The 22040-nt window shown below is 46.8% G+C and overlaps 1 long non-coding RNA gene across 1 annotated transcript in view; it reads right to left on the bottom strand.

Moving 5' to 3' along the window:
• LOC146019574 (uncharacterized) overlaps nucleotides 1-22040 on the bottom strand; it is a 78741-nt gene that overhangs the window by 2491 nt on the left and 54210 nt on the right. The gene's annotated exons all lie outside the window — the stretch shown is intronic.

Below are 22040 nucleotides of genomic sequence, written 5' to 3'. Positions count from 1 at the left end.
CGTTCTGAATTTGCACAGGTTTCTCCCCTATGATGTTGGAGGGTATGCTGTAAGCATTGTTTGCTTCCTAATCACCGCCCATCTGAATGTCACCCTTCAAGAGCATTCCATAGCTTTGCCACTTTTGGAAGAAAAAATAATGGGCAGGATGCAATAAATAATAAATTCGGTAAAAACCCAATTTTCAGGGTTATTACCACATTTTCCGATGCGGAGAGTAATGCCAGGCGTTACCCAATAGAATCCTGTGGTATTCTCTATGCAGCGCTGGTTGAGGGTTCCATCACGCATCCCTCCCAGGCATGCCCTGCTTCTGGCACTGTCACTCTGCACAGAGGGACTTCTGGGTCTCAGACCCGGAAGTCCGGTGACAGGGGCACATCGCAAATGACAGCTCTTATCAGTCCTTTGCGTTAATAATCGCATATGTTTGTGAATATGCAATTATTATGGATGCGATATCCCCGCGATTTGTGGCAGGATGCACCACCGCCCACCTTGCTCCCAGCCGCAATGCCCGTCCTGCTCCTGGCTGCACACTCGCACAGGTGAGTTAATGTGGCCAGTTTGGGAAGGGGGTGTTATTAGGGAAGCCAATCTCGGGGTTTAGCATTTTTCAATCCCGAACCCTGGGATTGGCATCCTTAATGGGCTGCCTTCTAAGCTGCACAATGGCCAAGTTCTCCTGACCTCCGGGGCCCATATATATTGCACCCTCATCAACAGTTTCTACTTTTATACTTGTTGGAATATGTGTGTACAGGTGGCAGTGGTATGGCAGAGTGAGTGTACACACCAGCAAATGCAATGAGACAATGAACCGCCTGGTATTTAACAACAGTCATGCATTTGGGCAAAATTCAAACCTAATCGCAGGACAACTTTGTTCTCAAATTGGGCAAAACCATGCTGCACTGCAGGTGGGGTAGATGGAACATGTGCAGAAAGAGAGAGTTGGATTTGTGAGATATATTGTTTCTGTGCAGGGTAAATAATGGCTGCTTTAATTTTACAGTTCAAGTTAGATTTCAGTTTCAACACACAAATCTAACTCTCTCTGCACATGTTACATCTGCCTCACCTGCAGTGCACATGGTTTTGCCCATTTTAAGAACAAATATGCCCAGCGATCCTCAGGCTACATACACAGACTTGTTGCATGAAGCAGAGCATACAGTTCACCAGACTGTATCTGGGTAGCGTTACTGGATATAAGCGGTACCAGGCTCGCTAGAAGTAGTAGTAGCACTATCTTAACATATGGGTTTATTTAGGATCCCTCAATTCTAGGGACCTTCTAGCAGGGGTTTGCTGGTGCCTCTGGAGTTTCTTGTGAGACTAAAAGAAGGACAAGTGATGGAGTGCAGATCTACTGTATATACTCTGGATCTGCTGCTGTTTCTTTAATAACAACAAAAAATTTAAACAAACAGAAACCAAACAAGAAAAAAAAGAACTGCGCCAATCCAGAGATAAATATTAAAATTTATTTTTACTTAATAGCATAGATAATAGACTGCAATCGCCGGCCGGTGCAATTTAAATAAATATACAACAAATACACATTAATTAAAAGAAGATATATTAATTTATCTAAAATATATAAATCAACTTTCTGTTAATATGGTAAGTGGCATCGGAATTAGTGTGTTAGTAAATTCAGTTTCAGGTCAACAAGCTCTCTCACAGGTTAACTTGAATAATGCTTGCATGCCAACAAAGATAAATTGTTAGTTACCATTATTAGCCAGTCAGATGTAGGTATGGATAAAGTGCAGAGTGGTGCATTAACTTGAGCCTCAGCTCGCCAGCCTTGCTTCCGCCGTAGTAATGTCCACCGTCTATACCGTGGTGACCCGGCTGCTGGTTCTTTTCCAAAATAAGCAGCCCTTCAGGGTTCCTCCACGGGTGTAAGCAGCTGATAGGTAGGCGGCAATATGGGTGGTGCAAACAGCTGTATTTGTGAGTAGTCAGCGGCTTCCTCAGAAAGGTTTGTACACGCGCGTACGTTTTAACTGAAAATGAGGCCTGGTTAGTAAATTACGTCCAGGCCTCATTTTCAGTTGAAATGCACCCGCGTGCACAAACCTTTATGAGGAAGCCGCTGACTATTCAGGTGGAGAAACACGTTAAAGGGAAAAAAATAAATTACTATCTCTTCTTTTAATTAATGTTGTGTATTTGTTGTATATTTTTTTAAATTGCACCGGCCGGTGATTGCTGTCTATTGTCTATGCTATTAAGTAAAAATTTATTTGAATATTTATCTCTGGATTGGCGCTGTTCTTTTTTCTTCTTGTGAGACTAGTAGAGGTGGCTGCCCGGCTGCTTTGATTGTGAATTACACAAAATTAGAGCTGCTGGAAAATGTTCTATACCGGCCTGCAGCCAAACAGTTACTGGCTGTATTCCTGCTAATTGATGGGTGGCTGATAGCAGGTGGGTAGACTGCGGGAAGTGATGATTTTTTAACTTAAGAAGGGGCTCCAGTGCATTGCTTTGCTTAGGGCCCACAATGTCGTTAAGATGGCCCTGAGCAGTAGCTCTAAGGTAATGCGCTGCGGAATGTGTGCGCTATATAAATAACTGGTAATAATAAAATGACAGTAATCACAGGTCTCTCTGACACATCTGGAAGACATCTGACTCCCACTGTTACGCCCTATCACAGTGACAAGACGCTGCCGCACATGTGCAGTAATAGGGTCAGCGGCCATCTTGGTTTGGGATTTGAAGTATGGAGTATGCACAGTAATGCTCTCCAAGTTCTATAACTCTGTGGATATACTACTGTCAGATACATGGAAGAGAAGTTACACCTTTGGGATATAGATCGCGCTGCCCTATGAGGCAGATTTATGAACAATTTTTTAAACTAAAATAAAAATTGTTCATAAACTGACTTTTATTTACTCTGCAGATCGTGTGATGTCAGCCGCCCACCCTGAGCAGGCATCGGACCAGCATTTTCATGGGGATGCCCATAAAAAGCTGGACGTTTTCCTGCTTCAGGCTGTTGTCCCCATGCATATACCTCATCTGAATGGGGTAAAATTCGCCCCCTGTTGGTCACTGTTGAATCACCCCCAGAGTGTATTGTGTTCAAATGCTTTACATGTTAATGTTGTTTTTGCTCACCTCGTGTGTTTTTTTTTAACATTATTTTGTCAGTTTCTGATACAACTGCCAATAAAAGATACATAGGGGGAAATATACTAAGATGTGAGTTCTACTTCACATGTGATGTTGCTACGGGAGACCAATCAGAATCTACTTCTTATTTATTTAGCAGCCTCTAGAAGATAGTAGACAGGATCTTATTGGTTACCCATAGCATGTGAAGTAGAATTCACATCTTAGTAAATTTCACCCAGTATATATTTAAAAAAATATATTGGGTGAGTTATTTCTTTATATTTAGGGCTTATTAGTGATAATGACTACGTCTCTTATATATTAACTTTAATGGAACACTTTTTCTGAACATAGTTCAGCACTTGGACAGCTCCTTCTGTATTAAACTGTTCCTAGTCTGGAAAAATGGGGACTGACCTCTTTAGGATGAATTTGGTCTGTTCTGGTGGAATTGTGGCGTCTTGGTCTAGATCAGTGATTTTCAACCGGTGTGCCGCGGCACACTAGTGTGCCGCGGCCAGCTGACAGGTGTGCCGCCATGCCTCGGGTCACGGCGACACACCAGCGGAGTTTCACTTTGACAGGGGGGACGGGCAGGCGGCTCGGCATCATCCGCCCCCCCTGTCAGTGTGCGTCCATGTGCGCACTGCCCGCCCGCTCACGGCTCCCCCGCTGTGCACTGTCCAGGACTCGAGAGACGTGCTGTGCTGCTATGCAATAATCATATATCCCGCTGGACCACTAGCCAATGGGCGCTTGCGGTCCAGCAGCCAATCAACTGGTGGCTGCTGGACCGCGAGCGCCCATTGGCTAGTGGTCCAGCAGCGGGAGATATGAATATTACATATCAGCACAGCACGTCTCTCTCCCGTACATAGCGGGGGAGCCGTGAGCGGCACACTGGACGCACACTGACAGGGGGGAGGGGTCGTCGACGTGTAAGCACAGGCAGGAGGGGGGTTTGCACACGGACGCACACTGGGAGGAGGAGGTGGGGGGGAGTGAGGTGAGCGGGCCGGCTAACCATCGGCTGGCTAACTTAGTATGGTGTACTCCCACCCACTCTCCCACCCTCCTGCACTCACCCAGCCACCCTCCCACCCCACTGCAGATACCCTCCCAGCCACCCTTACACCCCACTGCAGATACCCTCCCAGCCACCCTCCCACCCCACTGCAGATACCCTCCCAGCCACCCTCCCACCCCACTGCAGATACCCTCCCAGCCACCCTCCCACCCTACTGCAGATACCCTCCCAGCCACCCTCCCACCCCACTGCAGATACCCTCCCAGCCACCCTCCCACCCCACTGCAGATACCCTCCCAGCCACCCTCCCACCCCACTGCAGATACCCTCCCAGCCACCCTCCCACCCCACTGCAGATACCCTCCCAGCCACCCTCCCACCCCACTGCAGATACCCTCCCAGCCACCCTCCCACCCCACTGCAGATACCCTCCCAGCCACCCTCCCACCCCACTGCAGATACCCTCCCAGCCACCCTCCCACCCCACTGCAGATACCCTCCCACCCTCCCTCCCTGCTGCACACTACTGGCGGTGCATTGAATTGCAAATAGCGGACGGGAGCCAGGAGTGGGCCACTGCACAGTTCTGTCCCCCTTGGCAACGAGCAAATTCAGTCCACCTTGGCATCGAGCATGAAGCCCCTGGCATTGAGCATGTAGGTAAGTGGCACTTTTGTGTCAAATGTGTATGGTGTGTTATATAGTATGTCATGGGCATTGCGGTGTGTTATATAGTATGTCATGGGCATTGCGGAGTGTTATATAGTATGTCATGGGCATTGCGGAGTGTTACATAGTATGTCATGGGCATCATGTGTGGGCTTATGTGTAATCGGAATTACAAAGTTCACTAAAATGTGCAATGGGCATTACGGTGTGTGGCATAACATGTAATGGCCATTATGGCATGTGGTATACTATATAATGGGTGTGCGGTGTGTTGGCATTATGTTAAAAAATTTGGCGCGCGCCTTCGGCGCGCACTGTCCATATTATCCCTCGTTTGCAAGAAATTTGTTGAGTCCTGGCATAATGTGTAATGGCCATTGCGGTATATGGCATAGCTTGTAATTGGCATCACGATGTGTGGCATAACTTGTAATGGCCATTAATGTGTGTGATATAACATGTAACTGGCATTATGGTATGCAAAATATCTGGAATATCTGATTAAAAAATGTTGGTGTGCCTTGGCAATTTTGAAGTCTTGTCTGGTGTGCCGCGACCTGAAAAAGGTTGAAAATCACTGGTCTAGATGGTATTTCATACTTCCTGTGCCTTGGTCATGGTCAATTATGCTGCATAGTGAGGTTACATCTGTTGTGACTAACCTGAAGTCATCCTCCCATGTTCGGTGCTGTAAGTGATTTAGTATGTGTGTTGTGTCTCTTATGTATGATTTTTGTTTTTGTACGTACGTTTGAAGAAAGGTGTCAATGTAGTGTGAGAGATTTGAGGTTAGTGAATTTATTCCAGATATGATAGGTCTGGTGGTTTGGTTGGATTCTTGTTGATTTTTGGCAGATAGAAGAATACCGGTATGACTGGGTTTTGGATTTGGATGAATTTTGAGTTCCTGTGGATTGATAATGCCTATTTCGCTTCCCTTCTTTAAGTGTTGTTCTAGTTCTAGCTTGAATTTGGGTGTAGGATCACTGTTAATATCACTGTATATAACCATAATATGCGCATGTAAATATAGATATTTGTTCATGAAAGTCAATGAATATATCAATCACTTTACGTTTACAATAAAACAATTTGTTATCAAAATATTTGTAGAATTTCAGTGACAGAGCGCAGCATTAAAACCCGCATCTTTATCTTGTTGAAGTTGTAGGTTGGTAGTCAGAACAGCAATTATTTGACCAGCACACAGAACAGATACAATACCAAATACATAATGTGTTTGTACAAATAAAAATAAGCTTCCTCTTTGATATCGTTTGCCAAGAATATAGTAGACAGGAAATGCTAACCAGAAAAGTTCTAGAGCATCAGGGCGGCACAAACTTAAAACAGAAACATACGTTCGCTGAGGTTTACTGAAGGCCGAATCTGCTTCTAATGCTCTAATTAAGAAAATTGTTAATGAATCATCTCTAGTTACTGAAGAAGTCCATAAAACTATGAATTGAGGTTAAACTTGTTTGGTACTTATATGTTAGTTGTGCACCCACTATAGTTAGTACGCTCATACCCCCACTATCCATGTCAGCATGGAGTTGATTTTACATAGTGTGGTGAGTGCAGTGAGCCACCGAGCCCATAGCATGGCGAGCGCAGCGCTCCCCGCGAGGGGACGCGGAAAACTAAGCAAATAGCTTAGTGGGCGCTCAACTAACCTCTTTTTTTAAACCGACTTGTTCTTACGTCTCCATCCAAGTCGGCATAGAGGGAGAATCATGCTGCGGCACACTCTGCACCCATTTTGCGGATATGTTGGCACTAGTCTGATCCCTCTAGTGATCAGACTCTATAGCACTGCACAGAGGAGGGGGCGTTGAATGGAGAAGGCTGTACATGAGCCTCCTTCTTTCTTAAAATGACTCTGGTTAGAGGTCTTATATTTAATTTAATTCCAGGGCGTACAGGGTCTGATTCAGGAGAGTATGCGCACCCGATGGTTCGCATACATCTTCGGTGGTGGATGGACTATGCATACCTTCCAGCTCTGAACACCCACTGTCTGACTGTGCACCCGATGGTTAGCATACATCTTCGGTGGTGGATGGACTGTGCATACCTTCCAGCTCTGAACACCCACTGTCTGACTGTGCACTCGATGGTTAGCATACATCCTTGGTGGTGGTTGAACTGTCCATACCTACGAGCTCTGAACACCCACTGTCTGACTGTGCACTCGATGGTTAGCATACATCTTCGGTGGTGGTTGGACTGTGCATACCTTCCAGCTCTGAACACCCACTGTCTGACTGTGCACTCGATGGTTAGCATACATCTTCGGTGGTGGATGAACTGTGCATACCTTCCAGCTCTGAACACCACCTGTCTGACTGTGCACTCGATGGTTAGCATACATCTTCGGTGGTGGATGGACTGTGCATACCTTCCAGCTCTGAACACCACCTGTCTGACTGTGCACCTGATGGTTAGCATAGATCTTCGGTGGTAGTTGGACTATGGAAACCTTCCAGCTCTGAACACCACCTGTCTGACTGTGCACCTGATGGTTAGCATACATCTTCGGTGGTAGTTGGACTATGCAAACCTTCCAGCTCTGAACACCACCTGTCTGACTGTGCACTCGATGGTTAGCATACATCTTCGGTGGTGGATGTACTGTGCATACCTTCCAGCTCCGAACACCACCTGTCTGACTGTGCATTCGATGGTTAGCATACATCTTCAGTGGTGGATGGACTGTGCATACCTTCCAGCTCTGAACACCCACTGTCTGACTGAGGCTTAGGAAGAACTGCATGTAATCATGCAGGACCCGTTCTGCGCATGTGCGTAATGGGTCCTGTGTTGTTTGACACAGTGCCCCCTAATCCGCAGTCTGATTGACAGCCTGCAGCCATTTAGGGGTCAGTAAGGGTTGGTTGGCGGGAAGGGTTTCCCAAAAAGTGCACAGGCTAGTGTCTGCGTCTTCCGACACAGATTTTCTGCCCTCTGCAATGTTAATTTTTTGACCATACTTCGAGCAGGGGTAAATGTTCCAGGTGCCCTAGGTTAATACCATACATACCGACTTTTTTTTCCTCCTCTCTGGGAGAAGCCCGTGGAGGATACCAGATACTGCTGCCAGGAGGGGAGGGACTAGGCTGATGTCAGCAAGCCCCGCCCACATGCCACTCAAACTCAGCAATTCACTGGTCTGTGGATTGGAGTAGGGGCTAAAATGACGCAAAATTATGCAATTAGCTGCATTTTGTTGCAGATTCTCAAAATCCCGGACTCGGCAGGCTTGGTGCAGCGGTGAAGGGGGGAGCGTGCGGAGGCTGTGGGTGGGGGGAGCGGGAGACTTGTCTACCTTTACGAGGGGCCGGAAGGGGACACGATTTTCAGGAGCCTCTCTGCCATTCCGGGAGAGTAGGCAAGCAACAACTGGTATGTAGGATCTAATGCTTGTGGCATTTGAAGGAGAAATTGGAATTAGGCTTCCCAGCTAGCACTAAATTAGGCCTTAGTTTTATTCCTCGGCTGCCCCCCTCCCCCCCCCCTCCCCCAGCCCTGGCGCCCTAGACTGCAGCCTAACCAGCCTATTGGTTAATCAGGCCCTGCCTGCGGCTTATACTGATGGCTAATGTTTGCACCGGGTGATCTGATGTTGCATTGTGGGATGCAGCTGCAGATAACACAAGCATTCAGGAGGTACCTGTATATTTTCAAATAGCAGCTGCATCCACAGCTGCTGTGTCTTCTGTGTCCATCTCTGGATCAGGATAATGGCCATAAGATGAGCCTTCTGCCCTTTTAGAAAGTTGAAAATAAATTCAATCTATTTTAAATTATTCATTTTTATTTCTGCAGAAAATCTGCTTGACTGAGAGCTTGCAAATGAGAACATCAGCCGCGATGTGCAGAGTGCTAATTGCAAAGCGCTACTGTATTGTATGAATAAATATGGTTTGTGAAAAATGTAAAAAGTGTGATAATAGGGTTGAGTGAAGCTGTGCGATATGTGGAAAATTATTCACAGTACAAGGGGAGGGGAAATCAGTTTGTAGTTAAGGGAGATTAGATTATATCTGTATGTAACACAATTTACAGTTCAACTGTCTAACCCTGGCTCCAATCTACCCGACACTAGGGCATTGGGGCAGATGTATTTAGCCTTAAATAGAGATAAATGCAAGGGTGATAAGGAGAGATAAACGTCCAGCCAATCACCTGCTAACTGCCATGTTACAGGCTGTGTTTGAAAAAAGTCAGTAAGGAGCTGATTGGCTGGACGTTTATCTCTCCTTATCACACTTTCATTTATCTCTTGTTAAGGCTTAATACATCTGCCCCATTATGTCTGCTCCCTACAGCACTCTTTGGGATATGCATTCCATTACCTTCATTGGTTTGTAAGACCTAAATGCAGCTAGGTCTATGTGGGGACAAAGGGTAGGCGATCATCAGGGGTAACTCAAAAGGATGGACTAACTACCGGGCCTGACTGTAATGTACCCCTGTCTGCCGGCACCGGGCCAAATATGGGAATGCGACCCAGTCGCAGGCACAAGAGACAAGTGAAGGGGAATCTCCACATAAAATAATAATAACAAGGCTGGCAGCGAATCCCCAAAACAAAGACAGGGACAGGAGAAGGGAAGGCCCTGCCTATCAGAGAAAGAACTAATGGTGGGCAAGGGCAATAAGGTAACAGGTAACTAACAGATATAGGAGTGTGGGCTAAGCCCACAGCGGGGCAAAGTCCAATACCCCACAAAGGATAACCAAACAAATGGCTGGACAGCCTAATGGCACCAGAGCTAGGCAGCTCCAAAAGAAAAGAACCAGGCTCCACAGGAGCACTTACGTGACCTAGGGAGATCACCAGGGAAGCTGGGCTGGGACACAGGAGCAGGATGGTAGACTCCGGTTCCCACCAGCAGACACTGACAGGAGACCAATGAAAGGTCCAGGAACAAATCTGGGAGGCTGGAAGCAGAAATTGCGCCAGGGACTGGGAAGCAGCTTGAGAAGCTATAACCGGCATCTGTGCCCAGCAGACGCCGTCTCTTTATTTGAAAAAAACTCGCGCCGCCTAGCTGACGTCAGCTGGCGACGCGGGAAGCCGCCGGGCGGAAGTTCGGGGACATTGCCTAGCAACGCCCCGACGCCCGAGTCCAGAGTGAGGCGTGAGATGCTGCCGATGACTGCCCCCAGTGCTCACGTGCCCCCTGACGTCCGCCGGCTGTCCGGGTGTTGGAGATCCCGGACAGCGGCATCTAACAGTAGCATCTTTCTTTATTGTGTAGAGCAGGGGTGGGGAACCTTTTTTGTGCCAAGGGCCGTTTGTATGGGGAAAAAATCCTTCGGGGGCCATATGTAAAAATTTCTCTTACAAATTGTCCTGCTGCAGTCGTCCCACGCTATGGCGGCTGCCACTGAATAGGACTGACAGTCTCCAGCTGCTGTTGATTAAGAGGAACTACGGACCTATTGCGAGAATTCCCCTGTACTTGACTCCCAGCAAAGCCGCTGGGCCGGTGGGAGGGCCACTCAGACCGGCTATGGGGGCCGCATACGGCACCCGGGCCTGAGGTTCCCCACCCCTGGTGTAGAGTGACATGCTTACTCCTCACAGTCTACTTATGATTTACCAAATGATCAAGGAAGATACGTTTTCTAATTTAAAAGCATAAAAAGAAAAAAGTTATTACTGTATGTTCTACTTTTTATTTACTGTGAAAATAATGTAATGCAATATTCCCTATACACAACGCAAAGGAGCAATACTATATTTTATGTTCAGTACACACAGACAATCCCAGTGGCTAAGTAAACAGTAGGTCACAGAAAACAAATAAATGCAATAATTCCCTCATTGCTTTTTTAATAAAGCGACTTTTACTACCACATCTCTGATCCGCTGTAGTCTGGAACTGCTACTATGGAGCTACTGCAAAGCCCAGGCTATCACAGGAAATGGGTTTTAGAATTCATTGGCAGGTTGTGCTTTGCATGCATGTCCCTGAAATAAAGATATTGCACACCCATGGCCGGATTAAAGTAGGGGCAACGGGGATCAGTACACATGGGCCCCCCCTCTAGCTAGGGGCCCCCTGTGGTTGGCTTGTATTTTTAATTATTATTTTTTAGCTAAAGGTTTTGTGCATGGGAGTGGGGTATTGCTGCAGCTTCACCTATCTGCTAATGTGACAATGATTCATGGTGCTGAGCATGGTGGGCCAAGACATACTGACTGCACAAGTGTGCAGTGCATTACTGGGAGTTGAATAAGTCCCATGACACATTGCACAAGAGTGCAGAGGCTGAGAGGTTTGTGCTGAACATTAATTGGTGGAGCTCATTACATGCTTCTAAGGTCCATGGAGGACAGCAGCAGCCTAGTCATGGGAGGGTTTTTAATCAGAGGCAGCACTGGGACTGCGAAGTCTCCTACAGTCCTACAGAGTAAGGTGCAGAGGGACAAACACAGGCTTTTCATGTGGTATGTATGTATACATATATATATATATATCCCCTGCAGTTACCCATTGACCAAGTTTATACTGTCTTTACTCTGTGTTTTGACAGTGTAATATTATCCCATGCAGTTTGCGGCCAGTAATGACAAGTGCAAGGGGCCCCACTGTCTAAAGTGCTCCGCCCCCCCCCCCCCCCGAAGGCTTAATCTGGCACTGTGCACACTTAGAGATTTGCTGTAATGATGGAGAATTGGCACTACATAATATCTCTATACTGATAATGTTCACGTCAATTGGTGATTTGCTATTGCCCATGCACGAGAATGCCTAAACATTTGAATGGCGCATGCGTTACATGGTGTATGTACTGCACCACTGCAGTACTGATCGAGATGCATGGAGTCTGCAATGTATTGGGCATTCTTGGGCGGTGGCAGTCAGATGCACAGAGATAGATGCCGCTCAAAGTGGATGTCCCAGCCCTTGCACATTATGATGCACATTTGTAGGAAGCACTTATACTATCCTTTACGTTGGGGCTGCCATCAGAAATTGTGGGGCCCAGGGCTGACAAAATAGGCAGGGCCCTCCTTCCCTCCCTGGCACATCTGGAATGACTGGGGAGACCTGTGTCTGCAGCACTGGCCTCACTACTCAACCTCTACATTGCTTCAAGAGAAATTTGAACTACAGTATGTAACATCATATCATAGTTTTTAAACTCCAGTCCTGGGCCCCCTTTCTTTCTAGGCCCATGACTGGAGTCCCAGAAGTCCCCCCTGATAAGTGTCCTGATTTACATTTACACACGGGGTAAATGTACTTATTTATCACCTTCTAAAAGATAATAGATAGGGGACCTTATTCTAGTTGACACGCAGCGCTGCAAAGTTCGCAGCGCTGTGTGTATTTTATAGTCCAGCCACCGCTTGCATTGCATAAACATCCATTCATAGCCCATGGGGCGACACCCACATGATTCAATGGTCGCCAAGTGGTGATGTCAGCTCCCCGCCCCTGGCACCCGCATCATTGGGGCATTATCATGAAAAGCCCAGCGTTTTCATGGGAATGCCCATGAAAAGCTGGGCATTCCCATGGGCGAATCCCCCGGCCCGCCACCCCACGGCCGCACTGTTGTGTGTGAGCAACCGGCAAACGCTCTGCATGCACAAAACAAAAACATTGCGTTCCCGTGCATATTTGCATGGGAACGCATGGACCAGAATAAGGTCCAGTATATGATTGGTTGCCCATAGCACCACCCCATCTCCAGTAGAACTCCCATCTTAGTAAATGTACCTCATAGAATATACACCACCATATATGTCCATCTCTTGTAGGCTAGTGGAATTTGTAAAAAAAAAAAAAAGACTTAACCCTTTGAGTGCCAACGATGCTGTGAGAGATGTGCAAAATATCCACTAAAAAGTACCATCCCCACTCACAACATTTTGTTGGGGAGCAATATTTATCTAAACTTGATTGACTTCAGATCATTTGTCAGCAAAAGCCAAAGCGATTCAAATTCCTCGACTACGGCGCGTCTCTCGCAGCAGTTGGCACTCAAAGGGTTAATGCCGCTATATACTAGTGCGATGGGACTCTTTTCTACACAATTTCCATGCATCAGGCTGAAAAACACGTGAAAAGTGGGAAATCATATCCAATGCCCAGTCCCAAACTCATTGGATCTGATCCATAGATTGGGACTGATTCTGGTTGGCTTGGTAAGCTGCGACGATTGAAGCTTACCAAACGCCAGAGAGGCCGCCCTGCCGAATACCATCGGGGGTAATCCGCATTGCGAGCGTAACATTCTGTTTCTGATCGCAGCACATGCACCTTCTACCAGTAACCCCTGCATTGCGTGATAATCGCCTATAGCGTTTAAACATGAATGAGACCCCCAGCACATACATCCCCATAGTTCTCCCTACATACGTGTGTACAAGTTATATATTATGTTTCTTACAGGCTCATTATCATGTGCACACAAAAAAAGGCAACATACTATTTGCTTAAATACTGTTGTTACAAAGAAACCTCATTTGACCGTTTACTTTAGGTAAACAAACACTGCATATAAATACCCAGGGAATTTACTGTGATGGGTAAAAATGGGATGCGGTCATCTATTAGAATAACCTTAGGTCTACAGTCATTAGGTCGACCCCACTAGGTCGACTGGCAGGAAGGTCGACCTGACTTAAGGTCGACATGGGCCAAGGTGCGCTGCGAGGGTCCGATTCTCATGGCCAACTGTGTCCATGTCGATTGTGTCGACATTCGGATCAAAAAACAGTGAAAAACCCATGTCGACTTTCCTCATGTCGACCTTTATGCAAATTCGACCTTAAGTCATGTCGACCTTGGCCCATGTCGACCTTAAGTCAGGTCGACCTTCCTGCCAGTCGACCTAGTGGGGTTGACCTAATGACTGTAGACCTAAGTTCATTCTGACAGATGTACCGCTTCCGGTAAAAATACAGTTTTACTATTGACCAGGCATGGATTCAGTATTAGACTCAGCAGGCTGCTCCCTGGGAGCTGCAGAGGTGGAAGCTGTGTATTGTTCTGTACAACTCATCTGCAAACCTTATTAGTCACCAGCTGATGCATCTGGCATAAAGAGATGTTACATAACTGTGCGGGTAGCTGGGGTTTAGGACATTGGGCCAATTCAGACTCGTTCATAGGGCTTCAAGTTTGCAGGCCATCCGAACATATGAGAACTGCACATGCGCACAGAATTCCGTGTACAGACCGTACACTAGGTGAATGACAGGCAGGGGGAATTTCGGGGAGGACCCCCAGCATTTCATGGGAATGCTCACAAAAACAGTGGGCGCGCACATACAAACGCTGGGCGGGCCCCAGTGAACGCAGGCAATTCCCTGTCTGTCTGGTTTGGGCACTGACGTCATGCCCCGAGCAGGCAGGGTAATGCCTGTGTGGATGCATGCAGCATGTGGCGGCTGTGAGCAGTGGCCACATTAGGGGAAATCATTCGATGGTAAGTGACCATCGAATGTTTTCTGCTCTGTGTGGCTGCATACGGATGGATGTATACATATCCCTGCACGGGGGATTCATGCAACAGGGGGGGGGGGGGGTGTTTGTCCATTTGAGAAGGAATTTGCCTTTGCAAGTGAACCTGAATAAGGGCCAATCTGTTACATAATTAAGTGCTAGTATACACTTCATACATGCCAGCTTATATAGGGATACTGTGAATGTGTTGTCCCCCCATTGCCCTCAGTTTCCTGGTACCGGTCGCCTCTTCATGACATTGCAACATCACATTGGTGGATGGTGGGACTGGCACAGGGCACAATATTGCCCTACTATAGCTCTGGTAGAAAATCCTACTAAGTGTACAAATTTCATCCTGATCATTGGGAATGGACACTGCATAACAATGGTTTGCCACCATCAATGTTTTTGTTGTGATGACAGTGGTTGTAGCATTTGATGGCGGCGTTCCAATGTTTGCTGCCATCGAATGGTAAACAATTCCATCCTTAGCTGGCCACACCGCAGTGGATTTAATCATGTGTGGCCATGCTCACTAGCGCATGCAGGGGGGGAAGGGGGGGTTCTGAGTACCCATAAACCCCCCTGACAGAAGAGCAAGCAAGCATGAAATTACAAAAGCCCTGCCCCCTTACGGCAATTTGCCACAATTAGCTGCTTAATAGGCAGGCTGGCGGAGCCACTATGATGAGACTCCCTGCCTTTGGGGGCAGAGGGGGGTCGAACCAGGGCCCCCACCGGGTCCCTCCAGCAAGCCCGGGTAATTAGAACACCCCCCCCCCTCTCTCGGCAGCCCTGACCGAGATCAGCAAGTTTAGAAAAATCCTTTTTCCAATGAAGTTGAAGGTTGCACTTTTACCTGCATTCCATAGACATAGAGGTGAATTTTCAACAAGGCAACCTAGGCACCCACCTAGGACCCAGCAGATCCCAAGGGGCCCCATAAAGAAGATATCCTGGCAGTCTAAAATGTTCCATGTGGGCAGTTAGTTTATTTTAAATGAGACACACAAAAGACTTATGCTGGGTACACACCAGAACGATGTGGCCTCAATTCCTCCTGCTTATCACGGGAACATCCCATTTTTTTAGGATGTTCCCGCATCCCTCACGGGGCCGGCAGTGTCCCACGGCGGAGAAGCAGTTGGGAGTCTCCCGTCACACATGCTGTTTCTGCAGCCGGAGGGGCTGGGGGCATAGTTAGCAGCTCACAAAGCTACTGAGCATACCCCCACAGCGGCGAAAACAGGGCGTGGTCTCACAGCAGCACCACCAGTACAGGCCACGCCACCTTCCCGCTAGGTCACGCCCCAAAATTTTCAACGCACGTCTACAGCGGGACATCCACAAGTTGGGAAGTATGCAAATTGGAGATGAACTAGGAAACACGCCCCTCTCATTGCAAATCATTCTGCACAGTTTAATTTGGCCACTCGCAGTGTAACATGATTCTGCTGGGGTGCAGATTTATTTTCTGTGAGCTTCTGCCTAAAATCTTCTATTCCCAAAAGTGTGAGTGAAGGAAGTGAACCGTCACTGAAGGGATGACCGCAGTCTGTGCCTGCAGAGTTTCTGTTATGAATATTGTCTGCTTTACCTATAAATCACTGTATTTATTCCCAGGCTGCTTCCTTATTTTTCGTGTATACTTTAACAAACTCGCTTTCATTTGAGGTTTACATGCAATTCACGCAGAAGGGGAACCAGCGTATGTCTGTCTCAAGGTCGTCATAAAGCTGCAAAGTATAGGAGGATCTTGTAATTTCTATTCAAAAGAGCTCCCTGATTCTTGCTACGTAGTCTCTATTGCTAACTACTGTATATAGATTTTAATAAAATTTGGAAGTGATGTTACGATGATAAAATCTGCTTCCCACAAAGCTACACATTTCTCTGTGCAAAAATATTGATCATTTTCTTTCTACTAAAAGTTATTTTTTAATCATAGAATTTACCCTTTTGGAGCTCCTGGTGAAAGCTCTGGGGGTCTTTACCAGTGGAGGAGAGGTGCCCTCCTGGGAGCAGGAGTCCGGCGGCAGATGACTCTATTGCCTCCCATAGTTACACCCCTGGTCTCTCCCACAACAGCAGCCTGGTGCTGCCAACATGGGGACAAAGGGTCTCAGTAAAATGTGCACTTGACCTGGCAGTGATAAAGTGAATATGTTTTGTCTTTACAGGTCCCCGCTGTCATGTACCGGCCACTGGAGGGCAGCAGTTGGGAGCAGGTGCCCCCTGGATGGAGGTAAGCAACTCTCCCCCCCCCCCTCCCTGGAGTGACTCGGCGCCCGCTGCTGCATCAAACAGTACAGTGACTTGGCTCAGCGCGGCCGTAGAGCGCGGCGGGCGGCCCGCGCAGTGTCACCCGCCCCCGACCCCCTCATGGAGCGATGCCTGGGGTGCTCCGGTACAACTTTTAATTGATTACTAAATTGCAGTACTATATGCTTCTGTTACCATAGAGGTCTATGCAGAGGTGGATTTAGACCTCATGGACCCTAGCCAAGATACCAGTTTGGGGCCCTCCTCAAACAATCCATAGCACTATATTTTTGCTGGTGATTGCAGGTGGCATCCATTAAGCACCTTGGCACATGTTCAGTCTACCAATAAATGCTCAGCTGTGTCAACATTGGCATTGCGTACAAATCTGAATCAGGCTCTTATGTAGGGCACACACCTGAACGATCATGATATGATCGTACAATGGTCACACGATCTGTATGGAACAGATCTCAGTGGATCGGCTCACCACCTCACGATCTGTACCTAGTAGAAGGAATCGACAAATCTGCAGACTGCAGCAGGTAGGATCTCCAGACGACCAGCAGTGATACGCAGCGGATCAGAATCGGATCTAAAACATGCCCAATTTACATACAATAAGTTGTGATTGTATCGAAATTGGAGGAATTGAGGCCACATCGTTCTGATGTGTACCCAGCATAAGTCTTTTGGTACAAGTAGGATTAATATCTGTGTTGCATTTAAAATAAACTAACTGCCCACATGGAACATTTTGGACTGCCAGGATATCTTTATGGGGCCCTGCTGGGTCCTAGGTGGATGCCTAGGTTGCCTTGTTGAAAATTCACCTATAAAATGCAAGTAAATGTTAGGGATGTGCATCAGCCACTTTTCGGGTTTTGGGTTCTGAATACCTTGAGGTTTTGGGTTCTAATGGGTTTTGGCAAAACACCTCCTAAGTGTTTTGTGTTTGGATTTTTTGGGGTTTTGGGTTCTGATTTTTTTGTTAAAAATGCATAAAAATGGCTAAAATCGCAGAATTTTTTTTTTTTTGCTCCTACGCTATATTAACCTCAATAACATTAATTTCCACTCATTTCCAGTCTATTCTGAACAGCTCACAATATTGGTTTTAGGGCAAAAGGTTGCACCGAGGTAGCTGGATAACTATGCTAAGCCACACAAGTGTGCGGCACAAACACGTGGCTCTGCAGCAGCAGACAGGATGGCAGTTTAAAAAACTAGGCCCCAAAAAGACCCCTATCTGGCTTGATCGTGCACTGTTTACCATGTGCAGCCAAGGAGCAGTGCGCATTTCGTGCAGCACAGAGTTTGTCTGCAAGTGTGTAACTGTTTCGATCAGTTTAACATCCAACAAGACCCCTATCTGGCTTGATTGTGCACTGTTTACACAGTGCAGCCGAGGAGCAGTGGGCGATTGGTGCAGCAATCAATTACTCTCATTAGTGGAATGCAATCAGTTGTATGCATTGAAAAGACAATTCCCTCATACGAATGACTCTCAGCAGTGGGCACCAGACCAGACATGTAGATGAGGCAGTAGTAGGCACCACACGGTAGATACTGCAGTACTAGGCACAAGACCGTTAAATAAGGCAGTACTAGGCACCAGACGGTAGATATGGCAGTACTAGGCAGTGAGCCCCAGACCAGACGGTAGATACGGCAGTATTAGGCAGTGAGCCCCAGACCAGACAGGTAGACACGGCAGTATTAGGCAGTGAGCCCCAGACCAGACGGTAGATACGGCAGTATTAGGCAGTGAGCCCCAGACCACACAGGTAGATACGGCAGTATTAAGCAGTGAGCCCCAGACCAGACGGTGGATACGGCAGTATTAGGCAGTGAGCCCCAGACCAGACGGTAGATATGGCAGTACTAGGCAGTGAGCCCCAGACCAGATGGTAAATACGGCAGTATTAGGCAGTGAGCCCCAGACCAGACGGTAGATATGGCAGTACTAGGCACCAGACAGGTAGATAAGACAGTACTAGGCACAAGACAGGTAGATACGTCAGCAATACTAGTATTGTGCACCAGCAGAATTTATAATAATTAATTTTATTATTAGGTACTGCTTGGCAGTGGCACTCAGTGGACAAGCAGCATGCAATTAATTTTTACAGTCCCACACAGCACAAGTATTATTTTTTTATTAAATTAGATATAGCAGCCTAGTATGTAGTTGTACTACTAGGCAGGTACACTTAGGCAGTAACACTGCCAGTGGCAACAGTGGACTGAGTAAATAATACTGGCAACCTCTATTCACAGTATTCAGTGCAGGCAGGCAGCACCAGTGGACTATATATAAGTCAATGAATTATTAATAATATAGCAGCCTAGTAGGTAGAGAAAATAAACTACTAGGTAGGTAGGCAGGCAGTAGCACTGCCAGTGGTCACCACAAAAGGTAGTTTTTATATTACACACCACCAGTAGCTTTATGCAGTGCACCAGCAGAATTTATATAATAATTAATTTTATTATTGGGACGGTACTGCTTGGCAGTGGCACTCAGTGGCACACGTCAGTGCACCAGCAGCATGGAATTATTTTTTACAGTCCCACACAGCACAAGTATTATTTTCTAATTAAATTAGATATAGCAGCCTAGTATGTACTAGGTAGGTACACTAGGTAGGCAGTAGCACTGTCAGTGGCAACAGTGGACTGAGTAACTAAATAATACTGGCTGATTCAGTGCAGGCAGCACCAGTGGACTATATATATATATTTAATTATTAATATATAATATAATATTACAGGCACAGCACAGCACCAGAGGTAGGCCCCAGCACAGAGGAGACAGTAGTACTACAGGTACACAGTTAGACTGTTCTCCTAAGCAGAGAGGAGAACAGAGTACACAGCAGCACTGAGGGAGACAGCCCCAGCGAATAAAATAAGTAATTACAGCACAGCACACCAGAGGTAGACTGCACAGAGGAGACAGTAGTACTACAAGTAAACAGTTAGACTGTTCTACTAAGCAGAGAGGAGAACAGAGTACACAGCAGCACTGAGGGAGACAGCCCCAGCGAATAAAATAAGTAATTACAGCACAGCACACCAGAGGTAGACCGCACAGAGGAGACATTAGTACTACAAGTACACAGTTAGACTACACAGCAGCACTGTCTCCCAGCGATTAAAAAATATTGCGTTCAAGGTCAAGCTCAAGCTCAAGTTTAAGCCCCAGCAGCAGCACCAACACACCCTCTCCCAACCCACTACTTGACTAGAGTGAAGATGGCGGGCGCGGCAGCCGCTTTTAAAGCCTCGCGAAATCCGGCGCCGGGAGATGACGTTCTGACCACGCGGACGGACCCGAGTCAGGCGGGAATCTCCGAGCGCTGCTCGGAACCAGGCTCAGAATGGTGACGTTCGTGGGGGCTCGGATCTCTGGAATACGAGTCTGCACATCTCTAGTAAATGTGCAACCTTCAACTTCATTGGAAAAAGGATTTTTCTAAACTTGCTGATCTCGGTCAAGGCTGCCGAGAGGGGGAGGGGGGGGGATTGGGTACTAATTACCTGCAGGCTCAGCGTGAGCTTCTCACTGACAGCGTGAGAGCTCATGCTGACTCTGAGCCTGCTGTCAACACAGCACTTGCTGTAGGTGTGCTGCTGCTGCTGATAAAGGGGAGGGGACAATAACACTCCCCCCTCAACTTTAGAATGTTTTTTTCACAACCTAAACATTTTGGGGGCATGGCCTAATCGCGGGAGGTGACCACGCCTCCCGTGATTAAGCCACACACCCCAAATTTTACCGGGGCCCGGCATACCTCTCAGCAGCCCTGATCTCGGTAATTTACATTAAATTACAGTTTGTACTACACTACATACAGTAGGTCTACTGTGCTCTCTTCACTCCTCTGCAACAGGGTGCCACTGTAAGAAGGCACAACTAAGCCAGTGGTGTAGCTGTAATGAGTGCAGGGTGTGTGGAGCGCATAGGCCCAAGATCAGGAGGCCAACACCAAACTCTGCATTCACATATCACACACACCTCTCCGGAGTCCCTACATCAGTTCTGTAGAAGTCTCCAGGAAAATGGAGATTTTTATCATGCCTATTAGAGAAACCACTGGGACCATGCCACAGGCACCATGTTTAGGGAGACCTGCATATGCACAGTAGACTCTGCCACTACTGTGCAGAGGGGGAGAGGAGGGCCCACACGAGGACTGCACACAGATACTCTCTTCGTTTTTAACTGCCCCCTCATCTAAAGAGACAGAGAGGGGTATTCGATTCCCCTGATGGCGAGCTATCGATGGCGAGTCATTCCGATAGCTCACTGTCAGTATTCAACTGACTCCCCCTCACTCGCTGTTTGCACTTCGCCTGTTTCCTGAGTCGAGGCAGAAACGTCGAGTGTGGCCATTAAAACAGTGGGGCTTGCCACAAATTCTCGCTGAATTTGCAGCAAACCTCGCCATTTAATGGAATCCTCGCTGTCCTCTCATGGCGAGGATTTTGCCCTTACGACGATTCAATGCAGCCGTTGAGGGGGATTGTACGGTGAGAATGGCTGTCCTCGCCGTCAAATCCCCTTGCTGTTCCCTCGCCGAACAAACCTCCTCGCCGGCCACACTGAATACCGCGTGTGGATGGCAGTTATACAGGCTTCCTGTGCGCACAGTGCGGGTTTGTTTGTATATACAGTATGGATGGAAGCAATGATGCCAGAGAAACTTGGGTGACTGCAGAATTAGCTGACCTTTATCCAACGCACTGTTGGTAATGTTCTCTATCAGCAGCGGAGTGAGGTCTATTGAAAGAGCCACAGTGGAATTTCAAGTTAATAGTGAAAAATCAGCTTCACCTTTATTTGTCATATATGTATATATGTAAATTTGGGAGTTAGTGCTGCTTTATTAAAATGCTGCAAGTATAAAATATAACAAGTAATCAGTTTTCATTAACTTGACTAAACTAGATAAATTATAGAAAATAGAACCAATGGCGAATAATATGCATTTTGTGAGACACATATTTAAAGGGACCTAGTATAAGACTTGCATTTGTAAATTGTAGTATTTATTTTTTTATTTTATTACATATCTAAACTTTACGTTTATTTTTATTCAAAATATACCTTTATATTACAGATACTCTGTATTATTCCTAGATATTACATTAGAATAATAATAATACTCATATTCATAATAATAATAATAGTGATGAATGAAACGCTGGAGGTGCTTGTGTGTGATGCTGACAACCTGTATGTAAGTTGTCAGGTGATCACCCATCTGTATAAACACATCGGTCTGACAACTTATTACACAGCTATTGTACATGAACTGCAGGGAGCTGGAATAGAATGGGATGACAGACATCTTTAACTCAATGGGCGGTATTCAATGTCCTGAATCGCTGGTTACAGTGATTCAGATTTAACATTCGCCTGCCAATCGCCGGTTTTTAGCAGTGAATCGCCATGCATGGGGATT

Source organism: Crinia signifera, chromosome 7, assembly GCF_055691185.1.
Source record: "Crinia signifera chromosome 7, ASM5569118v1, whole genome shotgun sequence".
Taxonomy (NCBI): Eukaryota; Metazoa; Chordata; class Amphibia; order Anura; family Myobatrachidae; genus Crinia; species Crinia signifera.
The sequence above is the reverse complement of the archived record's forward strand: the minus strand, read 5'-3'. Positions and strand labels throughout refer to the sequence as shown.